This window comes from Myxocyprinus asiaticus, chromosome 47 (assembly GCF_019703515.2).
Source record: "Myxocyprinus asiaticus isolate MX2 ecotype Aquarium Trade chromosome 47, UBuf_Myxa_2, whole genome shotgun sequence".
NCBI classification, from domain to species: Eukaryota; Metazoa; Chordata; class Actinopteri; order Cypriniformes; family Catostomidae; genus Myxocyprinus; species Myxocyprinus asiaticus.
The window spans coordinates 14,751,783-14,779,599 of NC_059390.1; the positions used below are offsets into that span (position 1 = coordinate 14,751,783).

Here is a 27,817-nt window from a genome sequence, read left to right on the forward strand (position 1 = left end):
TTTAATTTGATCATTTATTCATCCCTCACAAGTTTTGAATGTAGTTCTGACAGAAAGCAAAGAGACATTACTCATACTTTATATCCATTTTGATGTATTGTTCTCTATTTCAATTCAGTTCAATTCATTTCAAAGTGCTTTATTGGCATGGCAAATGGTTTGGAATAACCATAGAACAATAGAAACTAACATTGAACAAGTAATACAAGAAAAAAAAACTGTATTAAACACAGAATATTTTCTTTTTTTTAACACTTTTAATTTGAAACAACATTATATACTATAGGGTGGGGCAGGGGAAGAAGACCATTTTAAATATATCATTTGTGTTTTTTGTTTTTTTTCTCTCTCTCTCTCTCTCTCTCTCTCTCTCTCTCTCTCTCTCTCTCTCTCTCTCTGTGTGTGTGTTGCCCTCTTCAGGTTGTTGCTGGAACTGTTGGAGCTTTTGTTTGATAAGATAAATGCAGTGGCCCAGGCTCACAGCGTGGTTCTGAATCACCTGCAGCAGATTGTGGTCTCTCCCAATGGATCCCAGGAAGGGATCAAACTCTATGAGCAGGCTGATGTTTATGCCAAGATCCAAACTGTTCTACAGGTCAGTCCCTGCACAGTCAACCATTAGACCAGATCCAGGTAATTGGATGATAAAAAGTAGTTTTAAAGTAGATTTTGACCTTCTGTTAGCACTACCTTTATTATTGGTGCTTACTAAGGCAAGCATCACTATTACTATTGCTTATACTTTGGATTAAGGATTTGAACAAATCCCTAATTTTGAGTTTTAAACTTTGGCATGTGACTGCACCATACTAGGAGCAGAGTTGTGCAACTACTTCTCTAAGTGATCTGATTTATGACGGGCGATAAAATGGGCGAGAAAATACCATAGACTTGCATTGAAGAAAGGAACTGAGCCATATCTAGGGAATAACATAAAGACTTGGGGGTTGGGCATTTTTGACTTAGACCAGTAAGCAACCACCCAGAACACCCTGGCAAGAAGCAACATGCTAAAAAACTTCCGGAAGACCTTTGGAACTAGTAACTCAAAGCCTTGGCAACCACCCACAACAGCTCAGCATTACGGTGGTGAGTTTTGCACAGGCAAGCACCATTCATATTTTCTTAAGAAAATGTAAAAATCTAGTCTCTGTAGAAATCAAGTTCTGTACTTGTTCAAATTTATTCTAAACATGTCTTAAACATCTTGGTTCTATATTGATATGACCCTGGAAGGTGTCCAGAAAGCCTAGGGCATCTACACTAGTCTGTACATTTAAAGAACAAAGAAACATCTTAATTTTGTGCAGCATTTTTATACCAAAAGCTTTGATAAATCACATGTTTTTTTAGAAGTATGTAATTTCTGCACCACTAGTGCCACCAAATGGAATTGCAGAAATAAATGTTGTTTTCAAAACAGCTTTCCGAATACGACCCCTGTCTGCCGTTGGTCAAACAAAGAGATAGTCACGCCCCCAACTCACTCCATTGGTCGAGTCAGAGACAAAGTGCTTACAGTTTTTGAGAAAATTAAACTATGAATGGCTTACTTGTAATTGTCTCTGCACATTAAGGTTGGTTAGGAGAAAGTATTTTAACACAAAAAGTTACATTAGCTTTAAAGCAGAAATGTACTATTAACAGTTATTTGCTGTTCTTTGTGTAGTTAAATACTGGTAAATAGAGGAGCTGTTTACAGCTATTAGCTGCTTTCTGTGTCACTTCTGTAAAACTGCACAGGTGGAGAAAGAATTCGAGGCTGAAGTTTTGGGTGTAATCTTCATTAGCTCATCCCAAGTGTTGTGTTTAATTGAAGTGTGTTAATTGGAAAATGTTGATTTAGTGTGCTTGTGAATGTATGCACACATGTGCGTATGTGTGTTTAGCAGCAGACTGATGGGCAGGTGAGATTACCAGCTGTTCATGTAACCTTTGAGAATCTCTGAAGAGGCCCAGGCTCACTAGGAGTGTCAGTTTGTGTGTTTGAAATGTACCCATTGGAAATCCTGCTGCAGGTTTTGTATCATTTATGATTCTTATATTTGAATTTCTTTCGTTGGGTTTGCAGTAATATTTTCTCAGTGGCTTCTCTGTGCTGTAAAAGGAAACAAGTAAAACAATTGTCTTGGCCAGTCCTTCAGTGTATATTTATAGTTCACATTGCTGCCTTGATGGTGAAATCCTGGAATTTTTGTTTTTTATTTAGATAAATTATTTTTTACTAATTGCATGAGCTATACATACCAGCAAACTAGTTGCCTTTCGGTGAAATTTGCCATATTGAATCCAAAATAGGTAATTCACGTGATTCGCACAGATCCGATGAGTTTGGGGGTTGGGTTGGGGGTGTCAGTGAAGTAGCATATACATGCATGTGAACGATTTGGTAAATTTCAGTGTTTGGGGAACAAGCATTTTTTTCGGCCAGTCACATTGTGATAAGAGCAGCACAAGCATAGGTGGATGTGTGCATACCACCAGGGGCATAGATTCCCTCCAATAATCAAAATAAGCAAATACAACCCCCCCATTATTTATACCATGATCAATGGAAATATGTAAATGCTTCACGCTGCAACCCCCCAATGCTCAAGCCAAATCGACGCCCTTGCATACCACCGCCTCTGTGGGCTACGGCAACAATCTCTAATAATCGCGTATCTAAACCAGGGGGAAGGTATCCTTACTGTTGCATTGTATGGTGCAAAACAGATTTTCGAACAGTATTTGTCTCTTTAAATACTCCACATAATTCGTTAGTACAGAGCATGACTTTAAAATGTTGTAAAATTTCGGCTATTAGTAATGCACAAACTTGCATTATGATGTCTGTTTAAATATCTATTATGTTCTTTACTGTCAGTTGTTAAAAAAAAACAAAAAAAAAACACATTGATATCAATCAAATATAGCGCAGAACTGGCAACAGTGCAGCGACTCTATCGTCTATGGCTTCTCATTTCTAAAACTGTCCCTTTCCTTCACGTCCTGTCAGCTCCCTCTTAGGATACGAGGAAATGAAAGGGAAGGAAAGAGGACGGCGGAATCAAAGTGAAATGTATTTGTAAAATTAAATGTCCCGCTCATTCAAGCGTCAATTCAGAGCATTGCCTTTGCGCAGCTGCATTAGCCTAACCTCAGAGCACTTGCTGTTACGTTGTTCAAATTTCATTAATTGATATATTAAGAATAAATCCTAATAATTCAAGATGCACTGTCGACATACACTATATTGCCAAAAGTATTCGCTCACCCATCCAAATAATTGAATTCGGGTGTTCCAATCACTTCCATGGCCACAGGTGTATAAAATGAAGCACCTAGGCATGCAGACTGCTTCTACAAACATTTGTGAAAGAATGGGCCGCTCTCAGGAGCTCAGTGAATTCCAGCGTGGTACTGTGATAGGATGCCACCTGTGCAACAAGTCCAGTCGTGAAGTTTCCTCGCTACTAAATATTCCACAGTCAACTGTCAGTGGTATTATAACAAAGTGGAAGCGATTGGGAATGACAGCAACTCAGCCACGAAGTGGTAGGGCACGTAAAATGACAGAGCGGGGTCAGCGGATGCTGAGGCGCATAGTGCGCAGAGGTTGCCAACTTTCTGCAGAGTCAATCGCTACAGACCTCCAAAGTTCATGTGCCCTTCAGATTAGCTCAAGAACAGTGCGTAGAGAGCTTCATGGAATGGGTTTCCATGGCCGAGCAGCTGCATCCAAGCCATACATCACCAAGTGCAATGCAAAGCGTCGGATGCAGTGGTGTAAAGCACGCCGCCACTGGACTCTAGAGCAGTGGAGACGCGTTCTCTGGAGTGACGAATCACGCTTCTCCATCTGGCAATCTGATGGACGAGTCTGGGTTTGGCGTTTGCCAGGAGAACTGTACTTGTCTGACTGCATTGTGCCAACTGTGAAGTTTGGTGGAGGGGGGATTATGGTGTGGGGTTGTTTTTCAGGAGCTGGGCTTGGCCCCTTAGTTCCAGTGAAAGGAACTCTGAATGCTTCAGCATACCAAGAGATTTTGGACAATTCCATGCTCCCAACTTTGTGGGAAAAGTTTGGGGATGGCCCCTTCCTGTTCCAACATGACTGCACACCAGTGCACAAAGCAAGGTCCATAAAGACATGGATGAGCGAGTTTGGTGTGGAAGAACTTGACTGGCCTGCACAGAGTCCTGACCTCAACCCGATAGAGCACCTTTGGGATGAATTAGAGCGAAGACTGCGAGCCAGGCCTTCTCGTCCAACATCAGTGTCTGACCTCACAAATGCGCTTCTGGAAGAATGGTCAAAAATTCCCATAAACACACTCCTAAACCTTGTGGAAAGCCTTCCCAGAAGAGTTGAAGCTGTTATAGCTGCAAAGGGTGGGCCGACGTCATATTAAACCCTATGGATTAAGAATGGGATGTCACTTAAGTTCATATGCGTCTAAAGGCAGATGAGTGAATACTTTTGGCAATATAGTGTATGTGACAATTACAGTTTGTTCAGACAGCGGTGAAACAGGTATTAGAACTGTTGTGTCAGATGTGAAGGAGGAGAAGATTTTATGCGTGCGTCAGGTGCAATCGACAGAAAAGATTTCCACATAGAATCAACTTGTGCATCCTCGCTCAAGCCTCCTCAGCTTCCTCTGTCCTCCTTTCAGTTACTTTTCATATAAACATGCGCTAGATTAATGTGTTTTTGGCGCATTTTGCTGTGTTTTTAGATGCCGTAAAAGAACTTCAACTGTTAATAACGCATCTCAAGACACTTGCGTTCTGCCTTATTCATTGCGCTGCATCTTGCTTTTTTAGCACAAGAAATTAACAAGGGCTCAGGGCAAAAATGCCACTGAAGGTGACAAAAATAAAAAATAAAATAAAAATGGCACTTATGATTTCTATTTCTTATTTGTAACATCGGATATATGTATTTTTATTCTAGACCTAGTACATATGTATCACATGACATTATTTGATGTTCGTTTAAATGTATAGGTAACCGCTTATCTGATTAATTAGGTTGAACATGTTTTTTTAAGGAATTTATTAATTTGAAATATTTGATGTAACACAATGATGCCATATTGTCATACTTTGTATGGTTAGAAAAAAAATATGCCCTAACAATTCCCTCATAATGGTGAAAAAATGCCCCTAAAAACAACTCCAGGGGGCAAATGTTGACCCTTAATAGAAAAGTTAATTTCTGACACTACTCTAAATAGCCTCTTTTAGAAGTGCTTTAGCCAATTGTTACATACAGTTGAAGTCAGAAGTTTACATACACTTAGGTTGAAGTCATTAAAACTCATTTTTTAACCATTCCACATATTTAATATTAGCAAACTATAGTTTTGGCAAGTTGTTTAGGACATCTACTTTGTGCTTGACAACAACTGACAGATGCTGCAATTGTTTACAGACAGATTGTTTCACTTTTAATTGACTATATCACAATTTCAGTGGGTCAGAAGTTTACATACACTAAGTTAACTGTGCCTTTAAGCAGCTTAGAAAATTCCAGAAAATGATGTCAAGCCTTTAGCCAGTTAGCTTCTGATAGGAGTTGTACTGAATTGGAGGTGTACCTGTGGATGTATTTTAAGGCCTACATTTCAAACTCAGTGCCTCTTTGCTAGACATAATGGGAAAATCAAAAGAAATCAGCCAAGACCTCATTTGTGGTCCTCCACAAGTCTGGTTCATCCTTGGGAGCAATTTCCAAATGCCTGAAGGTACCACGTTCATCTGTACAAACAATAGTACGCAAGTATAAACACCATGAGACCATGCAGCCATTATACCACTCAGGAAGGAGGTGCATTCTGTCTCCTAGAGATGAACGTAGTTTGGTGCGAAAAGTGCAAATCAATCCCAGAACAACAGCAAAGGACCTTTTGAAGATGCTGGAGGAAACAGGTAGACAAGTATTTATATCCACAGTAAAACGAGTCCTATATCGACATAACCTGAAAGGCTGCTCAGCAAGGAAGAAGCCAGTGCTCCACAACTGCTATAAAAAAGCCAGACTAGTTTGAAAGTGCACATGGGGACAAAGATCTTACTTTTTGGAGAAATGTCCTGTGGTCTAATGAAGCAAAAATGGAACTGTTTGGCCATAATGACCATCGTTATGTTTGGAGGAAGAGGCTTGCAAGCCGAAGAACACCATCCCAACTGTGAAGCATAGGGGTGACAGCATCATGTTGTGGGGGTGCTTTGCTGCAGGAGGGACTGGTGCACTTCACAAAATAGATGGCATCATGAGGAAGGAAAATTATGTGGATATATTGAAGCAAAATCTGAAGACATCAGCCAGGAAGTTAAAGCTCGGTCGCAAATAAGTCTTCCAAATGGACAATGACCCCAATAATACCTCCAAAGTTGTGGCAAAATGGCTTAAGAACAACAAAATCAAAGTATTGGAGTGGCTATCACAAAGCCCTGACCTCAAATGACAAAAAAATTGTAGGCAGAACTGAAAAAGCATGTGTGAGCAAGGAGGCCTACAAACCTGACTCAGTTACACCAGTTCTGTCTGCATGATTTCCAGCAACTTATTGTGAGAATCTTGTGGAAGGCTACCCAAAAGGTTTGGCCCAAGTTGAACAATTTAAAGGCAATGCTACCAAATACTAACAAAGTGTATGTAAACTTCTGACCCACTGGGAGTGTGATGAAAGAAATAAAAGCTGAAATAAATAATTCTCTCCACTATTATTCTGACATTTCACATTCTTTTTTTTAATTTTTTTTATTTTCAAAATTTGGAATGCCCAATGCGCTCTAAATCCTCGTGGTGGCGTAGTGACAATCTGGGGAGCGGAGGACGAATCTCAGATGCCTTTGCGCCTGAGACAGTCAATCTGCGCATCTTATCACGTGGCTTGTTGAGTGCGTTACCGCGGAGACATAGCATGTGTGGAGGCTTCACGCTGTTCTCCGTGGCATCCACGCACAACTCACCATGCGCCCCACTGAGAGCAAGAACCGCATTATAGCGACCACGAGGAAGTTACCCCATGTGACTCTACCCTCCCTAGCAACCGGGCCAATTTGGTTGCTTAGGAGACCTGGCTGGAGTCACTCATCACCCCCTGGATTCGAACTCGCGACTCCATGGGTGGTAGTCAGCGTCTTTACTTGCTGAGCTACCCAGGCCCCGACATTTCACATTCTTAAAATAAAGAAGTGATCCAAATTGATCTAAGACAGGGAATGTTTTCTACTATTAACTGTCAGGATTTGTAAAAAACTGAGTTTAAATGTATTTGGATAAGGTGTATGTAAATTTCTGACTTCAATTGTAAATGCTATACATACACAAGAAAATAATATTAATAAAAAATTATTCTCTCAAAATCACCAGAGTTTAATGCTTCGGTGATGTTTTGCCAAAAAATAAATAAAAATAAAAAATCTACAGTAATGGTACACTAAAATATGTTTTTAAATATAACAGAATAACATATGTTGATAGATGCATGTCACAAAAATTATATTTGCATGCTATACATCCCCTCCCACCCCCAGGTAGGTATGACTGTTACCCCAGTCATACCTGCAAACTAATTTTGTGCAAGTACACAGCAAATGAATGATTGACTCTACAGCTGGTTGTACATGCTACCTGAATTTTTTCTGGATTTAATTTTCCGTTGTTACACACATAAAAGCGCCGGTTAATTGCACACAATGTCTGTGCTGGTTTAGCATCTGATTCACTAAAGGAATTATGCAGATCATTCAACGACACTGACGTACCCACAAAATCACTGCTGGGCCCAGTTTGCACTCCACAAGGACCGATTCTGAGCGCTATAGAGCGGAGGATGCAGCAGACCACCGTTATCTGACACACTTTGGCAGGACTGAAGAACATCACCACTGTGATCCAGACACCTGAATCATCTCTTTAACATGCCGAAAGTGCCTTTGACTACACAGCGTGTCTAGATATATGCTAGGTTAAGACGCTGTTCTCCATCACTTGAGCATTATTTGAAGGATTACTGCTGATATGATCAATAGAAAATTTACACAAACATCTCTTTTAAATAAAATGAACTTTACCTCCTGCTTTCATCTGGCGGTAATTGCGTGATGTAAATTGTGGCATTTTTTTTTTTTTAAGAAACGCAATTTACAATAAGCCAAATTTACATAGAAAGGAGGCGTGTTCACATGGAAAGGAATGACAATGACTAAGTACTCAAGACACAGCACAATTTCACCGCTGATTGTGCCTGCTTAAACTAGATTGCAGATGGTCAGTGAATAAGACACAAAGTTTTGTGCTTGAATACCAAGTGAAAAAGTGGGCCAACTGTTTATTGTATTTGCCCCTATGTGTGTAAAGAATGGGTAAGCACTCAGAAGAGGAAGTGACAACCATATTCACCTGCAGCGTGTACATGGCCTCTTCGAAGTCAATAGTTCTGTAGTTGATGATTTGTACAATGTTGGCTCCCATATAACTAAAATTGTTGAGCTCAAGTCATTTAAAACCACTTTAGATACAGATGGTCAGACTAATTGAAAATTCTAATTTACAGAGGTTGTGAAAAAGAGACCTTTTTCATTACTGATTCATCTTTGTATTATTATCTGCACTCTTCTTTCCTTTAAATTATTCCTTCTGTCTCTCTCTCTCTCTCTCTCTCTCTCTGTTCATTCTCTCTCTCTCTTTCTCAGTCTGTATCTTGCTCCATGTGAATTTCAATGCATTATTTTTCTCCCCGTCCATAACTGCATGCTAGACGATCTAATAGTGCAGCACAGACTGGAACCTAGAGAATGATGGAGAGAAAGAGAGATAGAGCGAGAGCATAGAGGGGAGTGGCAGTGCAGCTGGGGAACGAGTAAATGGGTTTGTCATCACTCCATCAAACAGGGTGAAAAGTCAAACTGCGACCTTGTACTTTCTTTTATTTTTTCCTCTTGTTTTTTTTATTTTTTATTTATTACTTGTTTTAAGCCTTCTACAGAGACAAGTAACGAAGAACAAGCTCGGCCCTGCCAACTGTTGCTAAGGCCCTGCAGTGCTCTTTGCAGACCTTAAGTAGCAAGACACGTCCTCCCGAGATGTGACTACAGGAGTCAAAATACACATTTAACTGCAGTGTGATGAGTGGGTTGACTGCGTGCTTGTGTACTGCCATTCATTAGCACGAGGACCACACACTCTAGCTAGAAATATTAATTTGTTTACTTGGAGCTTTGTTTTTAGTTGGTAGCAGTCTGTAGAGGTTCTAGATAAGTAGAGAGAGAATTGTATGTGCAAAATGAGAGAATTTATGGTAGGGTCTTTGTAATATTGGGCCCCATTTACACCAAGTATTAACATATATTTCAGATTATCTAATGACAAGTGGACAGTGATAATTTCAGGTTTAAATGCACTGTAAAAAAATGTCTGTCATTTTAATGGTAAAAGACTGTAAAAATGCTACAGCAAATAAAACATTAACAAATTTACAGTTAATGAATATTAACTGTAAAATATATGGTACATTTTTAAAATATATTTTAAAAGACAATACAGTAGTTTTTACAATAAAATGTTGTAAAAATTAAATTTTTAGTGGTAAAAAGTATGATTTTCCTTTATAATTAATGGTAAAAATAGACATTGTTAACAAGAGAGTACATGTACTTTTTACAGTAAATTATTGATAAAATTACAGTAAAAAACAATAATCGGTGTTCCCATAATTCCCTGCATGACCCATCATATTTCATTATATTTTATGGAAATAGTTATGTTTCTTCTTATTTTTAATATCAGTTATGTACATTGGGGTGTTCTGTTTTATATTTGATGTAGTTTAGTTCATGTTTACTGCATTATTTAAATTTCACATGTGTTACCCTGATGGTGTTTATTGTTTGTGTGAGTGACACTGAGCACTGTCTCTACATGTTTATTGGTCATTGCTCCTAGAAGAGCCACTATTGGTGAACTTCATGTCATCATGTGCTCTTCTGTAATTTTTACGGTGATTAACAATACATTATAAAGTGAAAAGCAGATTTTTACAGTTTCAGAAGGTTAATATCAAGTTTGACTTTTTTTTTTTATTTTTTTTTTACTGTAAATTTAACTTTTTTTTTTTTTTTTTTTTTACAGAGCTATCGTGGCCATGTAAATTATAACAGTTTTAAACTGTAAAATTGACAGGTTGTTCTGTAAAGTTGTTTACATTTTTACTGTATTTTGTACATAATTATTCTGGTAACCACAGCTGCCAGTTTTTGTTTTGTTTTTGTAAAAAACAACAGTGTGGAGTCTAATTTTTACAGTGTGGAGTCCAATGTGTCTTGTGATTGGATCACTCAAAATACTTTTGAAGGAGGTCGGAACACATGAGGCCACATTGCATTTGTAGTATAAACACAAATGGATCCCAATGGTAACATGACAGTTACAGAAATGCAAAGCATACTATTTATGGGTTTTAAACTTTGCCTGCTAGGTATGACTTAGAAAAACATCAGAAAATTAAAACCGAAAAGTCAAAAGGCATCTGACTTTGTATACATGTTAAGAAATGCGCATGTATATAAATGCACAAGACTTAACAGAACATCTTTTATTTCTGTTTGATGAGTTCCCCTGAATGTCTATGCTGGTTACAGCTAGAGTTTAGGGATTCTGATAGATCCCAATGACATTGAGTCTTTTGAATCGTTCAACAGAAAGATTTGTTCAGATTCATTCACTGATTCTTTCAGTGTTATGAGTGATTCATTGAGTCACTGACTTAACTGATTCACTAAAAATGGTTCATAACCAAAACAATGGAAGTGAGCGAGAATGAATTGCAGGTTTGTTCAAAAACACTAATTCATTCACAAACAAAACACCACTAGTTATGGCCTTGTTCATGCAATGACACGCTGACATTGAAATAAAGTGATGTACATTATATAGTCATTAAAGAAGATACACTCTCCTCAATTGAAATCCAATCACAATTGGTCACACATTTTAGACACATTAATACCAAGTGTAAATTGCAATCTGTTTTAGTTTGTGATCGGATGCCTATTTGTGATCGGATATCCCGAGGCTGTTGTATATTCCAGGTGTAAGCAGGGCTTTACATAGTCTCATTGTGTTAACTTGAACGGGTAGAATGGAGCACTATTGTAGTTTTACAAAACCGAAAAGACAATTGCAACCAAACACACAAATAAATTATCCGATGATCAAAAACAGGGTCCTGCATGGTTCCTCTGAGTCATAGCTCAGTAAAAACAGAGTTGTAGCGTGATGAGTTGATTAATACAAATAGATTGGGGATAGAAATTGAAAGCTACGGAAATAGCAAGTGGTTTTGGTGTCTTCCTGGCTTTGCTGAAGTGGATGATATTAAGTCTTCCATGCATTTCCATGCCTGAGCAGGTAGGCTGCCAAGGGGTTGTGTGGTCTCCTGTGGTCATGGTGTGTGATAATGATTAGACTCCTCATTAAGGGAGATGAGATTTTCTCAATCATAGTGTGTTATTTTCCCATCCTGATCCCATCTTTTCAAAATTCTGTCTCATCCTTTGCCTTTTCTTCCCTTCACCTGGCTGTGATTGTGGTGACTGCTGCATGTCAGTTTAAACCACTTAAAATGCTAAAACATGGGCACTTACTGTACATCAGCTTTCAAAGCTCAAATCTGTGCCATTTTAAAAAAGCACAATATATCTGCATCTTCTGTAAAGACACAAAGAATCTGAAATAAATATTTTTTTGGTCACACACTGTGGACTTTTCTTTTCAGTCCTTTTCTATTTTCCTTTCTGTTTTGATCTTTTTCTGTCCATTTTTTCTTTCATGTCTTTTCTGTACTTTTTTTGTGTCTATTTCTGTAATTTTCTATTGTTTCTGTTTTTTCTTCTTTTTTGTTCTTTTTTGCTTTCTTTTTTTATCTTATTCTTTCCTTTTTCTTTTCTGTCCTTTTCTGTCTTTTTCTGTCCTTTTATTTTCTGTCGATTTCTGTTCTTTCCTTTTATTTTCTTTTGTCCTTTACTTTTCTGTCATTTTCTCTTTTCCCCTTTTTTGTCATTTTCTTTTCTGTCTATATGTAATTTTCTTTTTTGTTGTTTTTTTCCCTTTCTTTTTGTCCTTTTTGTCTATATCTGTCCTTTTCTTTTGTGTCTTTTTTGTATTTTTCTTTTTTCCCTTATTTGTCATTTTCTTTCCTGTCCTTTCTGTCATTTTCTTTTTTTCTTTTGGGCTGTGTTTAGGTGTGACTTATGCAAGCTTCGGTCTCTGGTGTGAAATGAGGGACCTACCTGTTCTCATGCACTGAGCACACCCTGATTTTCTCAATGTTACTTGATGGGTTAAGCTCTTGTTCTCTGTAAGGTGTAGATGAGACCTCTGAATTACTTCCCTCTCTCTCTCTCCCTCTCCCTCTCTCTCTCTCCTCTCTCTCTCTCTCTCTCTCTCTCTCTCTCTCTCTCTCTCTCTCTCTCTGAATACTGAACTTTTGTTCTCAAGTTTCCTCTGGCAATGCTGTCCCTTTGAGAGGCAGGAATTTGACCGTTCAGTTACACTGAAGACATGAAGAATCTGGACAAACAGACCTGAGAGAAATTTTATAATCTTTATACTTTGAGTCTTTGAAATGTTTTTTGGTTATTCTTAAAAACAGCTGACTTAAAAAAATGGTTTACAAAGGGACATACAGAGTTTTTAGGAGTGTGGAGTGAATAGCTATTGATTTTTTTGAAGTGGCTGTTGGCCGTATTTTTGTCACTGACAGTCCAATCCTAGATCTCCTACATCATTCTACTCCTTTAAATGACACAAGGAAGGGACAACACTCAGTAAGTCTAAAGACCCAATTAAATTGCTTGATGAGCACAGTTTTCTTTGCTGTGTTGACAGATTTCCAATTGAAAAAAGGTTGACAAATCGAAGGGCTAATCCTTTGTTTTATATAGTTGAAACTTTTGGTTTACTTCAGACCAATGGTGCATGATTTACTACTTGCTAGTCGTTTGCAGTTGGAATTTGGGGGAAGAGCATTGTCATTAGAGAGCATTTGATTGGACAAAAAGCCACAGAACTCCAATTTTGATTTCATGGGGTCTTTATTTATGAATATGGTTAATACAGTTTCCCTCCCCCTATTTGCCTCACGGACTAAGCAAGGAATGATGATAAGAGGGTGAGGGGAACAAGTGCCTTAGATTAAAAAAAAGAAAGGAAATAACAAACTTTCCACTTTGACAACTTGTTTAGATTTAGTGGGAGCCACATAGCCTCAGAGTAATTGGATTATACAGTGTTAGTGAGGCGTTTCATGCCCTGACAATGATTAGTCTGGCAGCACAGGGAGAGCCAAAGTGCTTCTGTTGCGTGTCGGCTAGATAGACAGACACATGGCCTCTAAATTAACTGTTCTGTACCAGCTTAAATGATCTATTGTAACCGGCCATGGAATGCATATCACTTGTGTATTTGAGAGATTTCCACCACAGGGTTAATGATCATAACAGTTTCTTTCCATGTTTTGAACCCAGTGTTTAATTTTCTTTTAGACTTTATGGTCGAGACACATTGGTTGTTTTGAAAAGCGCAGCTCTTATGCTCATTAATTACAGCAGTAATTATGCATTCTTTTGTGAGGTGTATCTCTTGAGTATGAGGGTAAGTCTGTAGTTTTCCATACCGAGTATTACTGAAGGGGAATGCTAATGACCCAGTCTTAACAATATGTTCCAAGTATTGACCTCCATGCATGGTATTCAAGACTATCTAACTGGACAATGTGAAAGGTAATGCACTCACTGTAGGATGAGAAGAAAATGCTCAGCTATGCTTTTGAATCCATAGATGTCACAGTATCACTGATGAGGTCAGCTTGTGTTTTTAGAGAAAGGTTACATTCTCTCTCAGGGTAAGGTGTTGTTTGTCTGTGTCTCAGACTTGAATAATTCTGTCTCGGATTCATCTCAGCCTAAGCACTGGAAGCGATCTCACTTTTTTTCTTCTGTTTTAGCATGTGTTTGGTTTGTTGTTTGTTTTGTTTGGGTGTGTTTTGTTTCATTCATTTATTGCTATTGCTATTGCTATTGCTACAGGACAGGAAATGTTGAGGAGAAGACTGAGGAGCGGGGTTGGGAACTATTTCAAAACAATCTTCTCTTAACACGGGATTAGCCTCTGAAAGATTCAGCCCAATTTGCTATTATTGATTCTGGTTAAATTTGGCAGTGTTTTACTCATTAGAGTTCCAGAAAAAACTCAGAAAAATGCAGTAGTAAGGTTGAGAGAGAGTTTTTAATCTTTGCTTTTCAAGAAAACCATGATTGAATCAGTCACAAATTAATTTAATCAGTCCTTAATTGAATCAGTCACAGGCGTGTTCTCACTTTTTCGCCAAACTGTGACTTTTGCATGTTCATATATGGAATCACATGTGCCTGGGTACCATAACGAAAAAATCATGATGATCAGACATTTCCCACATGGCTTTCATCACCAGAATGATTCCACTGGATAATCGTCTGACATCCTGCGCTAGAAACACAAGTTTAATCAGACAGCACCTGTCTGTTGAAGCAGACAAAATGCGGCCTTAATTATACGTTTTCCCTCAACCTATTTAAGATGCCAAGGGTTATAAATGATCCCAAAATGTCTCTGTAAAAGAGAAAGGAGGAGGCGAGAACCGGCTTGACAATATAAATAATCTTTTAATAAAACAAAAAGACACAAACATAAACACATGCAGGGCAGCTACCCGTAACTCACTCTCTGCCGAACTGCCACCTCCGGTCGCCTTTATTCCTCTCAAGGGCTTGATTAGCCTGATTCGGTGGACGGTTGGGGTCTCCCCCGCCCCTGGCAGGGGTTCTCCTGCTCCAGGAGTTCGGCTAGGAGCCCCTCCTCCCCTCGCGGTCGGCGGCCGTTCCTCCGCTCTCAGGCAGCCGGTCTCCTCCGTCCCCTGGCGGATGGCCACGGCTGCTCCATTGGGGTGGATAGTAGTGGCGAGGACTCTACTACGGCGCATCCCTCATCCTTCCCGGATTTCAGCACCAGTGTAACAACGGTAAAAGGGAAAGGAGGAGGTGAGAACCGACAATATAAATAATCTTTTAATAAAACAAAAAGTCACAAACATAAACGCATGCAGGGCAGCTGCCCGTTACTCTCTCTCTCTGCCGAACTGCCACCTCCAGTCGCCTTTATCCCTCTCGAGGGCTTGATTAGCTTGATTAGCCTGATTAGGGGCCAGGTGTACAGCACCAATAAGACTCCAAGACTGCTCTAATAAAATTGTATTTGTAGGCTCAAGTTATTTTATTTTGTGTGGGGGGAGGAGAACATTTTATGAAATGCCAAAATTTAGGCAGAAGAAAGCACAAAGACTTTAATCAAATTTTTTTAACATCTAAATTTCTAATCTTTTTGCCTGATGTGTAATTTTTATGTATTACCTGGGCTGGATCCATCAGCGATGGTGTATAATCTCAGCATCTGGTTTAGCATTCCTGTTATGATGATGTATAAATATAGTGAATGTGCTGTTACTGAGATTGTTTCTCACACACTCATGTTTTTCTTTTTGTAATTATATTACAATGAATAATGGTAAGGCATTCATGGAGACAGAATCCCAGTATCATAGTGCTCTTCCTCCATGCTTATTATAGTTTTATTGTTAGTCAGGTCATACATTTTTAATTGCTCCCCTGAAGCAAAATAAGAAAAAAACAAAAGTTTAGTTGTTGCTGTATAACATTAAAAGTTATGAAGGTCATGCATGCAGCACAGTGTCTAAAAAGCAAGGTCACGTTGTGGTGAAAAAGCCATGGAAAGAGAGGAAAATGCTTTTTCTTTGTAATTTCAGGAAGGGTTCACGGGAGGCAAGAAACCTTGTTTACTCCCTGGATTCTTAAAGCACTCTGCAAATGTCTGTCATCAGAGAGCAGGTGTTCACCTGCACATCCTTCAGTGCAGTTTTTCTTCTTTAATTAGCTTGATTTGTTGGTAATAGAGGGGATGAGTGCTGATTTTCAGCGTTCATTAAGTTGAGGTGTCCTCAAAGACAAGGGTCTGGGTTCTCAAGATTAAATCTTGGTTTTGAAGCCACATCTACAAAACACTTTTTAAACTGTCTGACTTTTTAGCTGTAAGGGAACAGAATTGTTGTGGGCAGTGGGCCATACTGAGACACACACACGCATTCATGGACATCGCAAATCCAGCCAGTGTGCTCTGTGTTTATTATCTGGTGTGAAAAGCTATTTGCTGTTTTTCACAGGCTCTTTTTTCCCCATGTCCATTTTCAGCTGGCCTTTTCTAGGAAGAGGCCATGAATATTGATTTTTTTTCCTTCTGTTAAAACAACCTAGTCTTTAAAACTCCAATAAAGGAGAGGACTTGTGCAATGAACATTTGGAAATGATGTGCCCGTCATGTTACTGCTGCTCAAGGTGGTGATATTTTTTTGTCCTTCCCTTCCTTTTCCTCTGAAGAGTCTTGAGTCTTCTTGAGAACGTTTTCTGTAAAAAAAAAAAAAAAAAAGATGATGTGTTGACTAAGGATGTACAAAAGTAATGATTTTATGACTTTAGAGGCAGTGCTTCAAAGGGAATACATTTAGAAATGCAACTTGTAAATTTTTGTCCCATCACACTAAAGTACAGCACACTTTCGGCACAGTAAAACCCTCTAACTGACTTTTCGTCCCTAAATTTATCCTCTTCAACTAAAAATATTAAAGCTATTTTAGATACACACACTAGATGATGACAAATCGACTAGTCAGTTTTTGGAAGACTAGTCATCAAGGGATCATCCTGACCCATCTCTACTGTTCTATTTACCCAATGTCACTTGTGGGAACAAACTGATCACTTCAACATTCCAGGAAAGTTTTTTTTTTTTTTTTTTTTTTTCATGAGGACACAGATCAGTGTATAAATTTACTGCCACCCTCAACAGCCATGTGGCACGTCAGTACGGAAGCACTAAGACTTCATAGTAATGTAAAACAGGTCTTTTCTTAGTGTGAGTCCATCCACGGGCGGCATAATTCAGAAGTGGGCTGCTCTTTTGTCTCTTTGATGTGGTGCTTTTAGACGTTCCTGTTAGAACACAGCAGTTTGTTCTGCATGGTTCATTGCCAGACTCATTCTAGGGTTCTTTGTTTTGTTGCCGGAGCTGCCTCTGTTGTTTCCACCTACTTGTTTGGTGTTTTAAAATGGACACAGCACTGCTGCAGCCCACATTCAATCTCTTTTGTTACTAAATAATTAAGGCTGCTCTAATAAGCTGCATTATAATGGGGATAAAGGCACTTCTGATGAGCATTTTAGTGAAGGTGACCTTGCCGGTTGTAATGAAATATGTGCAAAAAAATATTTGCTTGCATTTACTTTTACAAAATTTTGTTCCACAAAATAAACAGCACTTGTAAGTGGTAACAAGCAGTTACTGGCATGTTCAGCTTTTTGAAGACCAAATTGACATTGTATCAATAGACTCTCAGTAGGGCTCTGACAACTTACCATACCAAAGTATAAACATTGTTAATATTAAACATTATTTACTTCATTTGCACTAGTGTTTTTTTTTTTTTTTTTCTCATCAGTGTATGGAGTCATTTTCTTCCATGCATGTTGATTTGTGGTCTGCCTGGTCAACTTCAATGTTACATTTGATATGTTTTTAACCATCTTGACATTGACATTTTGATATTATCATACTGATTTCTGTAATTATATAACAGAATGAAATGTTTATATTAAGACAAACCAACTAATACCACAAAACATCACATAATTCATAAAATCTAATTACTAATACATTAATTATACTTAATGATGATTATGCTGTTGTTTTCCCACCAAAAATGATGCCACTTCCTGGAGAATGATGTCATAATGGAACTAGCTAAAGAAATATTACAAAAGTATGTCAAAGTAATGTTGAGGACATATGTGGTAAAAACCTTTAAGTGATTACCAATTACAACAAAACTCCCAAGAAAGCATGCTTTGTTTGAAGCCTTTCAATTAGAAAATGGAAAAAAATGAAGAAAAATCTGGAATATTTCATAATAAATTGCCAGTTTTTCATAAAAAAACAATTTAACAATTAATGTTAGATTTTCCAAAAGTTAGCACTCAGGGACAAGGCAAAAATGGTAACATCCCCTTAAGGGATAGTTCACCCAAAAATGAAAATTCTCTCATCATTTACCCTTATGCCATCCCAGATGTGTGACTTTCTTTCTTCAGCAGAACACAAACAAATATTTTTAGAAGAATGTCTCAGCTCTGTAGGTCCATACAATGCAAGTGAATGGGTGCCAACATTTTGAAACTACAAAACTCACATAAGTCAGCATAAAAGTAATCCATACGACTCCAGTGGTTAAACCAATGTCTTCAGAAGCGATATGATAGGTGTGGGTGAGAAACAGATCGCTTTTACATTCTTCTTCTTGTGTTTTTGTTGATTCACATTTTTCATGCATACGGCCCCCTACTGGGCTCAGAGAAGAATTCCTAGCAAAAAAAAGTCTTAATTATTGATCTGTTTCTCACCCACACCTATCATATCACTTCTGAAAATATGGATTTTAACACTGGAATCGTGTGGATTACTTTTATGATGCCTCTATGTGCTTTTTGGAGCGTCAAAATCTTGGCACTGATTCACTTGCATTGTACGGACCTACAGAGCTGAAATATTCTTCTAAAAATCATAATTTGTGTTCTGCAGAAGAAAGGAAGTCATGCACATCTGGGATGGCATAAGGGTAAATGATGAGAGAATTTTCATTTTTGTGTGAACTATCCCTTTAAGCTAAAGTAGTGAAATTCTTAAAAAATGCACTCTTTTTTATTTTTTATTTGTGATATTTTCATTAAAGAAAAGAAATTAATATGATTTCCATATTTTAAATGGTTTAATATTTGATCTAATACATTAAATCATGATGCAGACATAAAATGTGCTGCATAAAAGCAATTACCCATATTCCTTTTTGCTGTTTGGATGTATTTGCAGACTGATCACCTCCTAATCTCTCCTTTACATCTTGCTCCATCTGTTTCCCTGCCTGTGTTTACTGTTTCCATCATGAAATCTCTCTCTCATTCTCTCTTTCTCTCCCATCATCCATCCTCCATAATTGCCTTAAAAGTTCCATGTTTCCTTCTCTGAGGTCATTGAAGTGGGTTCAAACTCCTTCATCAGGAAAACGTTGGCATTTAATTAAGTTTGGGATCCTCATACGAGACCCGCCCCATCAGTGGATCAGATGGGCATTAGTAATTAATAATCTTACAGGAATGTAACGGGCCGGCCGTATTGGGCTTGTCTGAGGAATTGCTGTTGATGAGGCTTCCCTGCCTCTCATAGACGATCCCCTTCTTAGCTGTCTAATTATGCTATTATCAGTTAGATGCATTCCCATCAGCCCCTTTTCCTAGTTCCATCTCCACTTTGGACTGTTCTGCTGCTGGGATTTAGAACAAGACCAAGAAAATTGCTGTAGTAAATTATAGAGCCATTGGAAAATAGGGCACTAATTTGTGTAAAAGTTAGTTTGAACTTCTTACAGCTGTTGGAAACTCCCTTAATGGTTATTGATAGTGTTGAATTGGATATTCATGAACTCCGATGTGCAGTTTTAATCAAAGTTAATGGGATTTTGCTGGTGGGCATGGCAAGAGGTCGAACTTTAACAGCCAGGTTGGAAAGATGGACCTGAGATGGACCAAGAAACAGATTAGTTTAGACTGAATGATCCAGTTCAAAGAGATCATGGATCAGTCATTCTATTTAGACCCATTCACTTTAGTTTATAAGTTGCAGGACTGCCAGAAAGAGTGGTTGAAATGCCACAGATTCAATAATTAACTGATTATAACTGCATATGTAGTGGAACAGGTCTACCATGTATGAATGTACCACTCATGCAAGTATAAAATAACTGACAGGCCTGTGTTAGCTCACTTTAGTGTATGACTGTAGACAGGACCGTATCCACCATAGACAAGGTCATGGGTTCACACACATACTGTATGGCTACAAAAACAATAAACTCTGAATAAACAGTTAAATATGGCATATATCATAACCTGCTGTTATGCCCATCAGGCGCTGCTAATGGACTACCTGGACGTCAAAAACACTCGGAGTGCTGCAGATCCTTCTGCACAGCTCTCCTACGCCAGCACTGGTGGAGACTTTGGAGCATTCTTTGCCAAGAAGAAACCTCTACGACCCAAACAGTCTCTGTTTAAGTAAGTGTGTTCATGATGGTGGATTCAGAATTTAAGCTTTGCTGTAGCTGTATATGAATGTTTTTACATAGATGCATTTGTCTGGTAAGGGTTAGAAAAGTGGTTCTCAACTGGTTTATAAAAGACACAGATTTTACTTTGGATGGACATTTTGGGGAACACATCCTTGTAAGTATATATTCTATGTAATATGGGTTGTATTTTCTTTTACCTTGTGCAGTTTTTAGCATGGTCTGCAACCCTATCAGAAAAGACCTGCGGCCCATTTTTGTCTTGATCCACCAGTTGCGAATCATTGGTTTAGAAAATATACGGGGCCTAATGTCCTGATCACAGGATTTTTTTTTTTCTTCACACTTCCAACAGATATCCGATATATTAGATTTCAGGTTAGCCAAAATAAGAGAGCCCGTGACACACTTTAGGGTGAGCTTTGACCTTTGAACCATTCCTTTTGCAGGTTTGAATCTTCCTCCCACGCCATTAGCATGAGCGCGTACCTGCGAGAGCAACGGCGGGAACTCTACAGCAAAAGCGGGGAGCTGCAGGGTGAGTGAGGGAAAAGGGTGAGGTTGAATGGACGGAGGGGCTAGAGAGTAACTCAGGGACGGCAGATGCAGTGTGAATAGGATAGCAGAAGAGAATAAAGCAATGATGGAAAGGAGACCTTGAAGTCATTGGGGTGAACAGTTGTTTAGCGATGCATCATCCACCTGTTGAAGCCTTCCCTTTCATTAGCTGTCTCTCTCTCTCTCTCTCTCTCTCTCTCTCTCTCTCTCGACTCACACAAATGAGCATGTACACACACCCAGCTGGAGTGAGACAGACATCTTAGGCAGTGTCTCTCTCTCTCTCTCTTCCTCTCGCACTCTTCAAAATGACCTTGCAGTTTCAATCAGTGTTGCTTGACAGTTGTGTGTGCCTTCTTGTTTTCTTCTTTTTTTTTTCCTCAAGCAATCCTTGTGAGACACACTTTTTGTGAAATTATCTAGAGAGCGAGTGCAAAGTGTTCAGAAAAGAGAAGTGAAGGACACATAGAGGGAGAGAGGTGAGAGGCAGGTGCTTCTCACACCATTCAGAAGACCAGGTGGATTTTATCTTGCAAGTTTCATACTACTTCACTATAACTCTGAACTTTTAAGGAAAATAAACAAGGAAAAGGCCTTCTCTCCAGCTGTCTTTTTGTAGGTTTTTGTGTCATTGGATATAAAGACGGAGGATGCTTTGATATTTGATTGTCTCACTGTCGTAAGGTGACTTTGCACCAGAGTTGTCATTGTATACTAAAGCTAAGACAAAAGCTGTATATTTAGGGTGCTTTCACAATAGCACTTCGGGTGCGGACAGTCAGGTTGATGTCAGAGTTTGGTTTGTTTAATTTGGTGTGAAAGCAGTTTACCGAACTCAGGTGCTCCGGGACCGTTAGCGATTGATGTACTAAAGCAATTTGTGTGAAAATGCAGAAGTTAGCTGATATTCATTACATATTATTATAATTTCACTCATCACATGGTGGAATAATCTGACATGGTGTCTGTGTGGGAGAAGACATCCCACTATCAGCTGCTGATACTGATAACAAAGATGGACACAACTTTCATGTATTTCACAAACATGTCACTTTTGTGCAAGGAATATTTTTTTTGCAGGATTTACATGTCAGATTTCAAGCAACTATGATTGCACAGGCATGCAGAGTCCAACTAAAATTTGTGAACTGTTTCTTCTTGCTTTTGCATATTTCAAAGGTTTGCTTCTGTTACTGCTTTGGGTTTGTGTAAATTAAAGCCTGTATTAAAGCGACCTTAAACTTTGCGGTCATACTTTATATTAGGTGTCTTTAACTACTATTTACTAACATTAAATTTATGAAATACACGGTATTTATTGTGTAACTACATGTTTGTTTTGCAAAATTCTCACAAGATTCACATTTGCTGCTATTGAAGTTGAGGGATGGGTAAGTTTAGGAGTAGGGGTAGGGTTAGGGGTTAGAGTTAGGTTTTAGGGTAAGGGTTGGGTTAGGGTTAGGGGTAAAGTTAACAGTATATCTACAGATGCAATAAATACAGGTACTTAAAATGTAAGTACAATGCAACAACACGTATGCAGATAATAAGTACAATGTATCAAATGATTAAGTACATAGTAGTAAAAGACACCTAATATAAATTGGGGCCGTATGTTCTCAAGCTGATGCATTGTTTCTTGTAATTATTCCTGTGTAAATACAGGTGTGGCTTTTTTCCTCATTGCTCTTTACAACTTTTTTTTCCCAAAACTCATTGTGTTAATGTGTACTGGCGGTGAGAGGTGTAAAAACAGTGATGGGGACAAAAATATACAGCTCAGAGTGTTTATTCCACAGAGTGCAAAAAAAAAAAATGGGTTCCAAAGTGATGTGCAACATATATACAGTGGCCAAAAAAATAGAGGAAAGTCCAAAAATATAATACAAAAATATACAAAAAAGATTTTACAATATCTACATGGGTATATTTTGGCTATGCCAATGTACAGGCCCAAAAATACAACACATAATCCAATAAATCAAAGCAAACTCCAAACAGCAAATTCACCAATTTCTCCCACACCTAAAATGGCTACTAGGAGCCCTTTTATAGAGTTTGGCACCTCCCACTTAGGAATCTACCATTTACAGGTGAATTAATTTAATTTTGAAAAAGTACTTAACAAAAAGTGATTCACAAACAGTGAAGACAAAACACATGAGAAATCTTAGTTTTCCTGATTTCTCCCCTGTGATGTCATGGCAAGATGGCGGTGCCCTTTCTACTGGGCAAATAGAAGCTTTAAATATGGCAGCTTTCCATGTACATGGGTTTAACAGGTGAGAAGTGAAGCAGAATGTAAGTACCACTGTGATTTAAATGTATATGCTGATCTGTTAAAATGATGAAATAAACTGTTGGCATTTGTAAAGTGTTTTGTGTCCTTTCTTTGAATGTTAAACTGTATAAACAACAGAACATTAAACATTTAGACAGAGTAATAATTTTAAAGACAAACAATTAAACTAACAACAGGGAACAATGGCATGTTAACTTGGTGGAACATTTACCGGCATTTAGATTTTGTGTGTGTGTGTGTGTGTGTGTGTGTGATGGTGTAAACAGTTCATGTGTGCACATACCCTTCCTTAGTCCCTTTAAAATAAAAGACTTAGGTCACAGTTAGTTTGTGACACATTGCTTCACATTGCTTCATAATAATTACTGAAACTTAATCCAAAACAAGTAAAAACTAAATTGAAACACTGTGAAAAAATGAATCTGCAACTATCAAAACCATTGTTGAAACTAACAAAAACTGAAGTGTAAAGAAATTTTGAAAATAGTATTATAATAAAAAGAAATGTGAAAATGTACAACCATAATAGCCTTGCTTTGCTTAGCACATGAATGGATTTCTTTCCATACTTCCCCAGCTCTTCGAATATGATTTAATTTAATAGCGAACCTCCAATCACAGCCGAACCGCCAAGCGCAAGAAGAGCAAGAGGAACGTGCAGATTAACATGTGATATGGAAGTAAATGGGCTTCTAAGACTCGTGGTCTTTTCCTTCAGATGCTTCAGAGGTGAAAGGAGAAAAATATTTGATTGGTTGAGCACCTCGCACCGCCAAATGGGAGATGAGATTTCCACTCTTCATTTGTGCCATCACAATGCAGGCACTCGGGCCTCTGTCTGTTGGCTGAAAGGACGATAAAAGACTGAAGGGATGGAATAATTTAACATGCAGAATAAGTCGACTCTGTGGTGGGAGGGAGGATAGGGTTGAAAGTTATTGTTTTCATTACGTGGGCAGAGGGGCCATTCATGGATTTCTTAGGGATTAAATTAGAAATATAACAATGTATATTCAAGCAGACACAGGAATGTTTCTCCGTATTTTAATTAAGTTTGCAGATGTGCAAGACTTAAGCATTACTGCTGGTAGATGGCATGACATCTGACCTGACTGTATGGTTCTAAAGCAACGTTTAAAAGTCATTAAATGATCCATAAATATGCTATAGGTCTTGCAGTTAGCATAATGACTTCTCAACCGTTTAGTAAAACTGACACATACAATATGCCAAATTTATAGGCATTCAGTATAATGTCCAATCTGTTAGAATATAACTGTACAGACCTGAGTCATACAGAGTTTTAAACATCTTTGTCTTTCCAATGGATCGAGTTGTTACCATCATAGGTGGGCATGAGTTCTCGGAAGTGACAGCAGTGATCGATCATGAAGACACATTAATTGCATGCCTTTTTTTTCAACCTCAAAACATTTGACACCAATCAGGAATTGTAAGTTTTTTTTTGCCAAAATGACTGCGCTTGATTAAAAGTAGCGGGCATTGTCCTTGTGTGAGCTCAGCATTGAACCTTCTCCAGTGACATGAAATAGCAAAATACCTCCATAAATTGTGCATGTGTTGTAAATTATACTGTGCTTCTCCAGCTTTACTTGGAGCAAAATGATTTTGGTAGTGCCGTGTGCAACGACAATTATGTTTGTGTGCTATGTCATGTGGAACGTCTAAACCAGCGTGTGTGTGTTTGTGGCAGTCATTATAAAAGCACATTCAGAGCCTCTGTAGCTTAATTACAGCTTCTCTCCTCCAGCACGACTCCTACAGATCAATTAATCCTCAACTTCCTTCTGAAGAGTTCATTACTGCTTCAGCTCTCTATCTGTCCCTCGTTCTGTCTTTTTCTCTCTCTGTCTCTCTTTCTGACTATCCCTCAGCTCCCTTCATGTTTTCAAATTTTGTATAATTTGTCAGACAGGTATTGTAGGAGAGTGAGAGCAACATGGTTTTGAAGAGAAGGAAAAGTAGGAATAGTTTTTCATTTTTTGAATCCCAATAGACAACTAAACTAACTGCCTCTCTAGCCTCCTGAAAACAGCTTTGTGACTGTTGCAAACACAGTATTAGATACTGGTTTTGTTTTTATAGTATGGAGGATCCAGGAGTAGGACTGGGTAAAAATATAGATTTTTCTGTGCATTGCGATCTTCATTAGGACGTTCTTGATATCGATTCTTAAACCCCAAGATCGATATTTTACTCTATGCAGAACCCTCTACTACAATGAGAGGAAATCACTCACATTTACATCCAAATTTCAAAATTTCAAAATGTCTATTATCAGCCACTGGCTGGTAAATATTCATATTTCACTCACCAGTGGTTGTGTAGTGTAATGGCAAAAGTTCAGCACTACGATCCTTTCACTGCGTGTTGAGAGTAAAAGTTTGGTTTGACTTGTTCCAGCGACGAGATCAACGCAACCCATTTGTCATTGAATAATGTCTCTTTTAATGCCCTTTCTGTTCTTAACAGTCAGTTGTTTACCTAAAACATTAATAAAATAAACCTTTAATTCTAATCACGCATAGCACGAATGAGGAAAAGCAATACGAGTCCTCTCTCGTTAATTTGTGCTCATTTACAGATGCTCTTTACAGAACAGCTGGTTTTATTAAAGCTGCACTATGTAAGATTGTTTGGTTATAAATGAACAAATTGCCATAATTGATTAAGTACATAAACAATCAGTGTTCAAAACAATGTCCTTACCTTACCCCATTTCGGTGAGACGGATTTGGCGAGAAATCGCTGGCTTTTGTCATTCTTCTTTGCGTCATTACGTCATGTCCATAAACACAGGAAAAAAGTACAGACTGTCTCATGTTCTTGCTGAGGATGCTGTACAGTTCAGTCAGTCACTGTCAACCAGTTCAGGATGGCATGAAGGCAGGATGAAGTTGTTTACCAGCTATAATGCTTGGATATAGTATGTTGTCTGGTAGGGTTGTCATGCTTTTATAAATGGAACATTACAAGCTTGTTAACCGATCGCGATGTATCTACATTGTCAGGGGAAGTTACTGTTCATGTTTACTAATACATATCACTTCTGAAATTGAATTCTTGTACATATTTTTTTCATGTTTAATTAAGTATGTTTTATCCCCATTATTGCTTGTTTTATGTTTTTAGTTTACAGTGTTATTAGGCCTACAGTTGCACTTGCTTTATCAACTGCCGTGTTCATTTTTCCAGTTTTTCGTTTTAGTCACAGTTTGTTTTTTGACGAAAATGTCCTTTAAAAATAGTCAATATTTTGTCATGTCATATTCATTAATTTTAGTCAGTTTTACTCTGACAAAAATTACATAAAATTTTAGTCAATGAAAATAATCTTTTACTTGATGATGATGATGATGTGCAAAAATGGACAAAAAACTGTAACAGACCAAACTTGAATCAAATATTCAAATATTTGGAAAAAAAATTATAAACATTTTCTAATGTTAACATCAAACATACAGTACGTAATGTACATAGGCCTACTGTCCTTGTTGTGAAAAACCTGAGCTCCTGAAATAATAATGTATAGACGGAAGTAATAGCTACTTTTTAGAAGTTAGCCTGTATTCTGAATTATTCATGCTTTAGAGACTTATTCATTTTCTGTGAAAGGATACATTGGGTGTAGAGTGTTTCTTATGGAAACCACTCATTCACAGTGCAAGTTACGCAACGCAAACTGCACATATTCTGACTAGCACGTCATTTAGTTCAAATTCACCTGTTAATTCGCTTCACTATGCGGATAAAAGTTGTTCCATAAATGTTGTGGATATATTGATAAATCTAGTTTATAAATAGGATGCGCTTGAATGAGGTATTTACCCCTTTTTAAAGCAGTTCCTTTTTTCACTGTTAGCACGTTCATCTCACGCAGCTCAAGCGGAGAAATGCCCAACACACTGGATTAATGGAATAGATTAATCCATATCTAATATCTTCTTCTATTTACAGATTCTCAAGATGTTTCTCTTTTTGTTTATATCTTGCACCGTTAATAATTTTAATCGTCATATTTTCGTCAACAGTATGCTTTAATAAAATAATTACATTTTCTTTATGATGAGCCTTTTTCTTCTCGTCTTATTTATTGTTGACAAAATCAAAAAACCTTTCATCAATGAATGTTCTCATCAGTGATTTCATTGATGAGATTAATACATTAATTGTATTGTGTAGTAGGCTACAATACAAACATTAATAGTAGATGAAAAACTTAATATGAATAATCATATTAAATATTCTGGTAACTGGTGGTGATTGAGGAGAGTCCCCTGTTCTCTATGTAAAGCGCTTTGAGTGTAGTGTCAGAAAAGTGTACAATTCATTCATTCAAAATATGTAAATAAGAATGCTGTTTATCTTCATCAAAGCAAGTAATATATTATTTTTAAATGTTTAATCATGTAACATAATAGTATCAACATGAAAATAGCACGTTATGACACAGGCTCTGAATATCTTCCAGTCATGATCACACACAGGCGATGTCCAGGTAACCTCAAATCATGAGATTCATCCGCCAGAGGAGCAGTGTCGAAACACGGCTGATGTAAAGTGTTCTTGAGCCAATTGCTTGCAATTTTGAATTTCAACCACAGATGTCGCTAGAGAGCACAAAGTTACGCAGTGCAGCTTTAAAGACACAGTACTGGTT

At 38.0% G+C, this 27,817-nt stretch overlaps 1 pseudogene; it reads left to right on the plus strand.

The window, feature by feature from the left end:
* Positions 1 to 27,817, plus strand: part of LOC127436600 (exocyst complex component 4-like) — a 190,938-nt pseudogene that overhangs the window by 36,829 nt on the left and 126,292 nt on the right.